An 11,046-nucleotide genomic window follows, 5' to 3' on the forward strand; every position below is an offset into this window, starting at 1 on the left:
GGTTTGGAGAGGGGAGAGACCGGAAACAGAGAGACTAATGAGGAACCTATTACTATGGCCCAGCTGAGGTGATGAAGGTCTGAACCAGGGTAGTGGCCATGTGAGTACAGAGAAGACAATAGATGAGAGATGATATGGGGCAGAACTGACAAAACTTGGCTACTGATAGGATGGTAAGATGAAAGAAGGGGAACCTGAAAGACTGGGAAGGTGGCTGTGCCTTCTGTAGAGACAGGAACTTAGGAAGACAAAGGAGTTGGAGATATAGCATGAGAGATCAGGCCTAGATATGTTCATCTGGGAGTCATCATCTTGGATATTAAAATTAAAGCCATGGGGGCCCATAGGAGATCACGAAGCACATGTAGAAAGAGAAAAGGGCCTGAGACAAAGATATATCCCCTGGATAGGCAAAGAACAGATGCTGAAACAGCAGCAAAGGACGACAGGTACAGAATGTTGCTTACAGAGGGCAGAACTGGATATAATGGGTGGAGCTTACAAAGAGCTAGATTTGGCTTGATGTCAGGAAAAACTTCCCAATAATGAGATCTGGCCCATCTTGGCACTCAGGTCTTGAAGCAAAGGCTGGCCACTTGAAGGTATGTTGCTTAAGGGACTGTATGCAAGGACCACTGAGGTCCCTTCTAAGGTTCTGTGATAAGATGTGGGACACCCTTAGCTGGCATAGGAAAAGAATAAAGTGGGGGGAGGGGAGGGAAGGAGAGGGAAGAACACAACTGTTGGCTCTAAATCTACAGGAATTGACAGTGTTCTGCCCTTTCCAGGTAGCACCCATGCCAAAGCTATGGTTGAGTCACCAGAAGGTTCCTGGGGTAAAACTTCTTAGGAGGGGCAAAATCTAGCAGGGGTGAGGGCCAGAAAGACCAATACAGCATTAAGAGGCTTTGTTTTGTGGGAGAAGGGAAACTCAGGTTACCTCTTGCCAAGAGCATGTAACATACCAAATTCCTAACATTCCACCTTAGAATCAGAGAAGAATTTAAAGCCAGTGAGAGTGACAAGGTGGAAGGGGGTAGGGGTGGCCTGAAGCACCAGTGAGAGTCCTAAAGAACAAACCCTTCCTGAAAGCGCTTGCTCAGTCATAGAATGACCTCTCTCCCTCAGCCTGGCTAGGCAGGGAAAGTGGCAATGAGGCTTTATGAAAGGATATGAGCATCTGAAAGCCAATAGGGCTCTACTCCATGAACTACTTTTGAAAACTGCTTGCAAAAACAGAATGGCAAAGAACTCGAGGCCTACTCTAGGAATGCTTCATTTAACCAGAAGAATCAGAACTACAGAATTTTACATCTGCAAAGGACCTTAGGGATCAGCCAATCCAACCCTGAGTTCAGCTGGTTGTCAGGCAATTCCCAGAAGTCAAATCCTATTTTCCACTAATTTCCATTAGAAACTTGGAATTCCCATATGGAGGGGAAAAGATTAGTCCCAAGACAGAATAAAAATTACACTGAAAAGTGCAACAGATCTTCTCCTTTAAGGCAAAAGGTCATTCTCTAACAATATGCTTGAAATAAGCCAAAGCAGAAATCTGACTGCATCAAACCTTAACACACCCCGTGTCCCTTGGGAGGCAGAGCCATGGGAGAAGAAACCATGTTCTCCTTGGCCTGGCCAATTCAAGCAGTCTTGGTCCTTATTGCTAAGTGAGACAAAGATTTGCTTTTAGAAACTCTTAGCTCTTAGCTGTTTCTCCTAAAGGGCTATAACTCAGCTACCATCTCAGTCAGCGATGTGTCTGGTTAGTATCCTTTGTTAGGAAGGGGACCAGCAAAGTCCAGTTCTGCCATTCATGAATCATCACATCATGACAAACACCCTGACACCAGGAGGAGTGTTTTCAAACAGGCGCACCCATATAGGTTTAGGTGGTTCTCCTCTTGGGGTTTCTTAGGGCTCCCCTGAGACCTTCAGTGCCTCTCCTTGGGGGAGGGGGTACTTCATCCAATACACTAGCCAGCTTAGCTGAACTGACCAGCTCTAGCCACGGCCCTCCCCTCCTTGAGCTAAGTGCAGGCCCATACTCCAAGTACCAGATAGCATGGGCTCAGAGGCCTTAAGGGTCCTCTGTCAGGGCCCTCGAAAGGCTTCAGCCAGGGCAGGGCAGGGCAGAATGCCTTGAATAGCTCTAAGTGCTGGAGCATCCTGGGGGCAGCACAGCACCGACCTGCATACCTCTGCAGGGGTACTAACCAGCAGGGCTCTCCCCTTAATACCTCACATATGGTTGACATTTACACTTCCAGAACCCCAGTCTCTGGGGGGTGACTACTCTGGATGCAGTAAGCAAGCCTCTTTCATCTTGCCCCATTCTACATCCCACTGGGCTGTAGCTTTCTCTGAGGGGTTCCAAGATGGCTTACCTGAGGGTCTCTACACCTAAGACAGAGGATGGCTTAAGAAAAGAAAAGTCAGGAGCTAAGGTGAATTGGACACAGGGTTTTTGGAAAAGGCATTTGCTACTTTGATCAACTAAGGAGGGGGAGAAAAAGAAAAAGAAATACACCTTCTTCTATGGGCAGCAAACACCAAGCTCCTGATGGAGACAGGCAAGGTAGGGCAGGCCAGTGGCTAGGGACCTCCCACCCTCCCTATGCTGCCTGCCTATTCACAGAGAGGGGAGACAATTGAGGCCCCTGGCCTCTCTTGGAATCCCACTTGCCAGCTTGAGGAGTGGGGGGAGGGCAGAGGTAAAGGGGTATTTAACTCCCAGCTGGCAAGCTCTCACTCACTCATTCCAGGGTAGTTCTAAGGAGTAGCCCAACACTTTCCAGGTGGCCAGGGAGGAAAGTAGGGGGGAAATACCACAGGCAAGAAATGAAGGCAAGGAGTATGGAACTTGGGATAATCAGCTTGGCCTCCTGGATTCCCAGGTTACTCTTGGGACCAGCTCCTGCGTCCCGTGTGCTGGACTGGCTACTTATAGGTAAGGGGGAAAGCTCCCAGGCCCCACCCCTCTCCTCCCCTCCAAGCCACACATCTTCCCATCAGCAAATTAGCTCTTGGAACAAAGCCTGGAACTGACAAGGGAAAAGCGCACCCTCCCCCTCCCCTAAAAAAAAAAGAACTAAAGCAGCAAAACTGGCCCCTTCCTCTTTGTTTCCCCATGCCAGCCCTGGGGTTTCTCCCTTATGCATCGGCAAGTTTCTCCTGAAGCACATACATGAACTGGAAAACCGGATGCAAACACCCAGCGCCCGCCCACACACATGGACCCCCCCTTCCCAGCAGTTTCCCCCAGCCACCTGAGCTGGGGCAGAGGCTGGAGAGCAGTTTCTCCACGGCCTACCTTGCAATCCCGTCAGGTCGCAGAAGCAGGCAGCAGCTGAAGACAAGGAAGGAGGCAAGGCGCTGGACTGGCTGCCTCTGTGAATCAGCAAAGAAGTCGCTGTGACAGGGATGCCCACAGCTGCTGTGTGCACACTCTCCTCCTCTGTCTCTTCCACCCTCCTTCCCCTCTCCTCCCTCCCCCCTCCCCTCTCTCTCTTCCCCCTCCCCCTCCCCCTGGTTCTCTGTGTTGCTATGCAATCATATCGCCAGGTCTAACAGCATCACTCCGACCTCAGGCAAAGATACCCTTGACTGGGTGAACGCAGGAGGAGAAAGGACAATCCTGAAAAGCTGGCGGGCCTGGGGGGGCTCTGGGGAGGAAACAAGAGGAGGAGGAGGAGGAGGCACCCTTGGAGGCTGGGGTGCTTGGGAGGGGGTGGGAGAGAGGAGCCCAGAAAGGAGGGAGATGAAAGAGCATGCTGAGGAGGGACCCGAGCCCCACTTACCACAGACACATGCCAGTTCAGCAGCCAGGTGGGACTTTGGGTTCTCTTGGGGGCAGGAAAATGTTGGGAGGGGGAGGATCCTTCCCAGTGAAGGAGAAAAGGCTCAGTCCTTTCTCAATTCACCTTCCCTTACACGGGTATATCCAAAGGCTCTTAACCTGTATAGGAAGCAAAATGGACCCCAAAGGGCTTGGGCAACCTACCTCCCTGCCCCAGACTACCTTCCCTCTCCCCACCCCCTCAATGCCAGCACTGGGGGCACCAAGGGATACAAATACTGACTAAGAATGTTTGGGAGGCATTCAAAAGTGGCACGGAGAACTTGGGCACCCAGGAAGGGGGAGAGGAGAATGGACTCCTCTATCCCATCTCCACTGGAGACATTGGGACCCTTGGCCTTAGCCTTTTGTAGAGCCTAAGCTCAGTGAGGGCAGGCATTGTCTCGGTTTTGTTTTTCTATCTTTAGCACCTAGCATGGTACTTGGCCCACGGTAAGCACTTAAGAAAGCCAAGGTCTCCCAGACAAGCAAAGGGCAATTCTCTACCCTGATGGATGACCCTAACTGACTTGGCTCTGTGAACTGGGTTTCACATCTGCCACTATTTCCTGACCCAAATGAGCTAGGATTTGATTGATAGAGCATTTCCTAAGCAACTCCTATGTGCCAGGTACTTTGCTAAGTTCTGGGCATATTAATACAAGCAAGCCATATAGGGGTATGATCTTTTCCCATTTTTTGTTTGTCTCTGATGGGTCTGCAGTGGTTCAACCTGGAGCCCCACAGGCCTATGTGTCTTTAATTTCTAGAAGACTCTTCTGGTGCAAGTACATGAGCTTTCCTTTTTCAGGATTCCTTTAGGGTTGACCTATCCCATTCCACCAATGAGTGAGTCTCAGACCAGTCAACAAGGACAGTTAAATGGAGGCCAACGAAGTTAGCTTGAGACAGTTAAGTTGTGGTGAGCAATTTGATGGACAACTGAGTCTCACTTCAGAGAAGTCAAGAGAAACTGAAAGGTGAAATTGCCCTCTATATCTTCTGACTGTGAACTAGCTATGCCCATGTAGCCTACTGTCCTGACTGCCTGTAAGGGAAACAGACCAGTGCCCAGAAAGTCAGCTTTTCATGCCCAGCAGTACACTTGGTTTTTCTGTTATGGATAGAAACAGGAAACAAACAGAAAACGGTCTGATGACTTCTAAAAAAAATTGTAAAATCATTTCATTGGTCCTTTGTACCTCAGTTTCTCCCACTTATCAAGTAGGAGTAGTAGTGCCAGATAATTTGGTTAGCTTGTGGTTTCTCCAGCAATAATTGAAGCTGAGTGATTGTGGGTCTCTGGAGTGCTCTCTGAAAAGCTCAGTTAATGACAGGCATATTATGCTTGAGATTGTGGTAGACTAATGCAAAGAGGTTTCAATGGCCAGTATAATGGTTGGGGGTGGGAGAAGGAAGATAGAGAATGCAAGGAAAGGGAGTAGGACTGTGCCTTCAGCTGCTGCTACAAAGAAGGCAGGAAGGAGAGATGATTCTTTTGATTTCCCGTAAAACCACTAAGTTCCTTCCTTGCCATTCTTGGGACCATCCTACAAATGAGGCCACCAGCCTCAAAGGAATGAGGCCAGGCCCTAGCAAGATCTTGGGGGGGGTGGCTGCAAGGAGTAACTGGAGTGAGGCTCCTGGTCTCCTGTTGGAGCCTCTTCCTAGGACTGACTCAGTCTTGGCTGGGGTTTGGACTAAGTGGTTGCTGGGGGTGTGGGGGTGGGGGGCTGCTATGTGCTCTTGGCTTGGGTTGGTGGAAGCATATTAAAGCCTCCTTTTAGTTCCATGGAAAAAAAGAAATATTCCTTCTTAAGTCCTTTCTAGACTCGGACTTTCTACCTGAAGGAAGGAAACTTTATTAGTGCTTAACTGAACTTCTTAGGGAGCTATGGCTTCCACTAAAATCTTTTTCTCTCTTTTTCTCTTAGGCCTAGTGCCTTTCTTTTAAGAAAGAGTATAAAAAGTCAACAAGAAAGCAAGCTAAGGCCTTGGAAAATGGATTAAGAGTGGCAATCAGACTTAGAACAAGGTTCTTTGCCTTCCCCCATCCCTGAAGGGATCAGAACAGAGGAAAGCTGTCTCTTGGTTACTTCAGACACTAGCTGGGGTTTGTTGAGGGGTCCTGGGGGAGCTTCATAGAAGGACTAAGTAGGGGCAGATAAGTTGACGCAGTGGATAGAGCACCAGCCCTGGATTCAGGAGGACCCGAGTTCATATCTGGCCTCAGACACATAACACTTACTAGCTGTGTGACCTTGGGCAAGTCACTTAACCCCACTGCCTAGCCAAAAAAAAAAAGGATTGAGTGGTTTCAGGAAAGTTTCAAGATTAAATGACTTCTGGATTGATGAAGCAAATTATTAACCTGTACTTCACCCAGAGTTGTTACAACTATGTTCTATCATATTATGAAATTTTCCTTGTTCAAAAATCCTATAAATATGACTTCCAAATGGCTTGAGTTGAAGAGACACAATGTGAAGGCATGAGAGGACTTTCTCCCCCCCCCCCCACAAGTTTAACAATGCTTGGGTCCAAATAATGATAAATTAACCACCTAAATGGTTTCTGGAAGAGTTGTGCCTAAAACACAGAGGACACGGAGTATTAATAGTTTTTCTTGTTGGGGGGGAGGTACGGTGTGTGACAAGGTGGGATCTGTTTTTTCAAGGTCTAAACTGTACAAAATTCACTGTGGGTTTAGACGTATTAGCCCTCTGTGCTGCCTTCCAAGTCCTTGCTCTGGGAGACCAATGTTTGGTCACTTGTCAGAATAAGAGCCAGTGTCCTTTTATCACCATGTTCCCCAGTACTGGCTGTGTTTGGAATGGGCAAGCTTTGGGCTTTGTTCCACCATTAACCTTGGGACCCTGTCCTGCCTGGGGAGCAAAGCATTTGATCACTCCACATATGAGGAATCCACGGTTAAAGAGGGAAGGGGAGAGAACCCTCTTCCAAGCTAGTACTTCCTGCTTAAACACCCTGATTCAGGCGTCAGACTCTCCCTGGCAGGCAGAGGGGTTGCAGGAATCCAGGGGAAGTAGCAAAGGGTAGAACAAAGGGACAATGTAGGTGTCATGTTGGCCTTTGCCCTTCAAGGCAGCTCAGTAGCTTTAAGGGTGAAGAAAGTTGCCCTGGCACTATGGATGAATAGGAAAGAGGATCTTGAAGGTTTTGATTAGCACACCCAGCAGATGTTCCTGAGACTGGCATTAGGAGCTAGGGGATTTCTTCTTGGCATCTACATCTCTCTTAATATCTCCAAGCTTTTAGGCCAAGTTCTGAGCCAGATACATTCCAAGCAAAAATAGACTCATGACAGTGGTGGTAACAGAGGACTTGGGGGTGCTTGCCCTAGAAAGGAGAGCCACTTTTTCTTGAGCCAAAGATCATCCCCAGTTCTCATGGAGGACCATGTGCTATGGACAATGCTCGAACATCAGAGAGTGAACCAGAAGTGACCTGGGAAAATATTTAGTCCAACCTCCTCATTTGACAGAAGAGGAAACTGAGGTCTAGAGAAGGGAAGTCCACATTCTAATTAGCATGGTGGGGTGGGGGTGGCTATTTCCTGTCTCTCTCATCATCATGAGGCACAACCAGTCCAGAGCTGCCACCTGAGTATTCCATTATTGACAGCGAATTGCCTCTACTCTTTGCCCCTCCCCCTTTCCTCAGCTTCTGCAAGGCCAAGGGCTAAACCTTCGGAGACATTTTGCTTCATTCTCCTGGCAGGACCTAGTCCTCTGGGATACAGGCACCTTCCTAGGCTATAGAGTTCCTAGTTATGTCTCATGGGGAAGTGACTTTAACAGGGTCACAGAGCTCATAAGCAGCAGAGCTGGGATTTGAACCCAAATTTTCTGACTCCAAATCTGGCATTCTTTCCACTAGGCCATCCCAGAGTGGTGACACAAAGCACAGACTGGGGAGACAAAGCTTGCATATCTTGGTTGCAGAAGGGTCTGTCCTTAGGAGGGGGGTGCTGACTCTATTCCTCGGACTAAGTTGTCAGGTGACCTTGAGTTTTTGTTATACTTTGGATTAGATCTAGGTTCAAATTCTGTCTCTGCTACTTGCTCACCTGTTGGACCTTGGGCAAGTCACTTAAGCTCCTCATCTGTAGAATTTTGTTAGGTGCAAAAGGGTTAGACCCCTTTGGGTCCTTTGGAGGGCCCTTTTAGCTCTAGGCTTGTGGCCCTATTTGAGCTCATCCTCACGATAGCCCTGACAGAGAGGAGGGGACACAGAGAAATGCAATGCATTACCTCTTTTTTCCAAATTACACTTCAAAAGGTTAAGTGATCTGCTCAAGGTCACAGAGCCAACCAGAATCTTCAACTTCTGCTGCCTAGCCTCTCCCACTTTGACTGCAGCCTAGCGTTGGTCTAAATAGAGCACCTCATTTGGTTACATAACACCCCTGCTGCTGGGCCCAATTTACCCAAAGCTTGGGAATCACAGAAGTGGGTGGGAGGTAACCAACTGTGGAAGATGAAGAAAGAGTCAGGCCAGTCAAGGCTGCTGCAACACAGCCCTCCTCACCTGATAGGGTCTCGAACCATCCCCCAGGAAATCTTTGGCCTTTGCTTTTAGGCCCTGATATTTCCAAATCTCAGTGTCCTGAGTTGGAAAGGACTCAGAAGCCAGCTGGTCCAATTGCTGTCCCAGGCAGAAACCTCTCCCTTTGCTCCGGCCTCCTGTGGGCTCTTCCTAAGCCTGCTCTGCTCTCACGTTCCCCACACCCTGCTCTATCCTAGTCTGCCCCTCCCCCCAATAATAATCCTTTTCACTGTGCCCTGGGAGATTCCTGTTCTATTGGAAGCAGGCTTTGCTCTACCTAGCACTTTCCTTTCACTTGGAGAGCTCAGCTGAGGCTTAGGACTTAGCCCCTCACAACATTCTTGAACAGACTGTTCCTTCTTTCACTCCCTCAGCCTCCAGGAGGCCAGAAAGCAAATGGAGCACCACATGTACCTCACTGCAAATCTGAAGCTATCACTCAGGACAAACAACTTCAAGGTTATCTAGTCCGATCCCCTCATTTTATAGATAAAAACACCCAAGGCTCCGAATTGAAGTGCCTTGGCCTTTCTGGGTCTTCGGGGGCTGTGGCCAGGCTGCATCTCCACAGCGGCTGCTTCCCAGGAGAATGGCTGGAAGCAGTACTATTCCCAAGGCTCTTGGGCTCTAGGTCCTGGGCTTCACCCACCCAGACTGGCTTGGGCAAAGTAGCTGAGGGTCAGGTAGGGTAGGAGCTCTCCCTCCATTTGGTACACAGAGTGGAGCCTGTGAGATGGCTAGGCCACTGGGAAACAGGAGCCAGAGGAGCCCAAGGAAGTAAAGTCTTTGGGTTTTGGGGAAGCTTTCCCCTTTAGGGTCAACGATGGACAGCCTGACCCCACTTCATGGCAGGGTTCAGAACTCTTCCACACTAGCCAAGCCTTCCCACAAGCCCTAGCTACATCTCTAGCTCCTGCTTTATTTCTGATGTTAGGAATGCAAACAGGGAGAAGTAGGTCAAAGGAGAAGGCAGTCAGGAAAGACACACCAGTCTTGACATTGTTGGGAAAAGATCACAAGTGGCTTCATTTTCTTTCATTCAACTCAACAAAGATTTGGTCACCACTACCAGGTGCCACGTGCCATTCCAGGTACTAGGGAGACAAAAGACAGAATCTCTCCAGGAGTTTACTTTCTACTGGAAGTTCTCAACATGGACCCTAGGCGCTAGGAATTTTAGGATTGGGGCAGATGAGGCAGGTGATAGAGGGACAAATTAGTACAGACAGATACCTTCATGGACAGGGAATGCATCTGTGATTTCACTGGCAGAGATAATTTCCAGATCAGGAAACTTCTACCAATGTAGATAGCACTTTCTCGGCAGCTTCAGTCTCAGAGTTGTTCAGAGCACTGAGATCAAGGGATTTGCTCAGGATCACACAGCTAGTATGTGTCAGGGCTGAGACCCGAAACCAAGTCTTCCTGGCTCCAAGACCTCAACTCTCCATCTCCCATACCCTGAAGCCTCTCTCTATGGAATAAAGACATTTGAGACATTCATCTGGGGAGACTTAGCCAGTGGCATTCCACGGGGCTCAGTCCTTAACTGATCTGGACAAAATGACAATATGCTGATTTGATACACACCTCCACCTCTTAGAATCCCTGGCTTCTTTCAAAGCTCACCCCAAATGCTGCTTCCTACATAAAGCCTTTTTGAATCCCCTGCCCCACAAATTACCTTGTATTACTCGGCACATATTCTGTATAAACTTGTATACGGACACGTTGTCTCTCCCAACAGAACGCAGACTTCTTGGAGGAAGAAACCGTTTCCTTCTTTGTACTTGTATCCACAACGTCTGGCACAGAGCAGGCCTTTAATAAACAGATGCTGAATGATTCGCTGATTGATAGATGAAGTTGGGTTCGATGCAAATGGTCTCCAACTGGTGAAAGAGGAAGTTTGGCATCTCAGCCAGCTGTGTCCTCATTATCACTTGGCTCCTCAGGCTTTAACTAGAGGTTTATTTTTGCCCTTATCCAGTGTCCACTCGTCAGCCCCTTGCCCATTCCCTGGTACCTCTTTTGCTATCATTATTTCCTTTGGCTTTCTGGGCTGCCTTGTCCCTCTCCTACAGGCCAGTGGATTCTGAAGAAGCCTGGGGGGCTCCAGTGGCTAGCTCTCATGAAGGGACTGAATGGGGCTGATTAATTTCACCGTCCTCCAGCCTGCTGTCAGTGCCTTTTCCCAGGTGCACATTCATAAATGTTGCTGATTCAGGGCCCTGGGAATCCATTTCCTAAAGAGAAAACTCAAGCATTCTTAACTGTCTCTAGTTAGGAAGCAGGCCTTTGCTCTGAGTCTTTCTTTGGAGGTTTAAGTCATTCTCTTAGCATGTTGATTTTAGGAATACTCCTGCTGACAGTTCAGTCCTGCTGGGCTGGGGATAAGATGAATGTCAAAATATTTGAGGGAGGCTGGGTAGTTTACCACTTCCCTAGAGTCTCTGCCCTAAAGCATTTCTCTTGTTTATTCCAGGCCCTCCAAAGCTGCAAACTCTCCACTTGGCCTACAGGAACAATTCTCTCCTCTCTCCCTTCATTTTGAAATAAGAAGCTCCTTCCCAGAACTATAGCTCTGGGTTACCACTAACCAGGTCTAGTTTGGGGGACATTTTATTAAAATCTCATTT

At 48.5% G+C, this 11,046-nt stretch overlaps 1 protein-coding gene across 2 annotated transcripts in view; it reads right to left on the reverse strand.

The window, feature by feature from the left end:
* The window catches only part of DRP2 (dystrophin related protein 2), a 37,716-nt gene extending 34,278 nt beyond the window's left edge, over positions 1–3,438 (reverse strand). For both annotated transcript variants that reach the window (XM_020963448.2, XM_020963449.2), the window contains exon 1: positions 3,314–3,438. The gene's annotated coding sequence lies outside the window, so the exon portion shown is untranslated. The remainder of the gene's footprint in view (positions 1–3,313) is intronic.
* Positions 3,439–11,046: the final 7,608 nt, after the last annotated feature.

This window comes from Phascolarctos cinereus, unplaced genomic scaffold (genome assembly GCF_003287225.1).
Source record: "Phascolarctos cinereus isolate Bilbo 61053 unplaced genomic scaffold, phaCin_HiC Scaffold_8;HRSCAF=390, whole genome shotgun sequence".
NCBI classification, from domain to species: Eukaryota; Metazoa; Chordata; class Mammalia; order Diprotodontia; family Phascolarctidae; genus Phascolarctos; species Phascolarctos cinereus.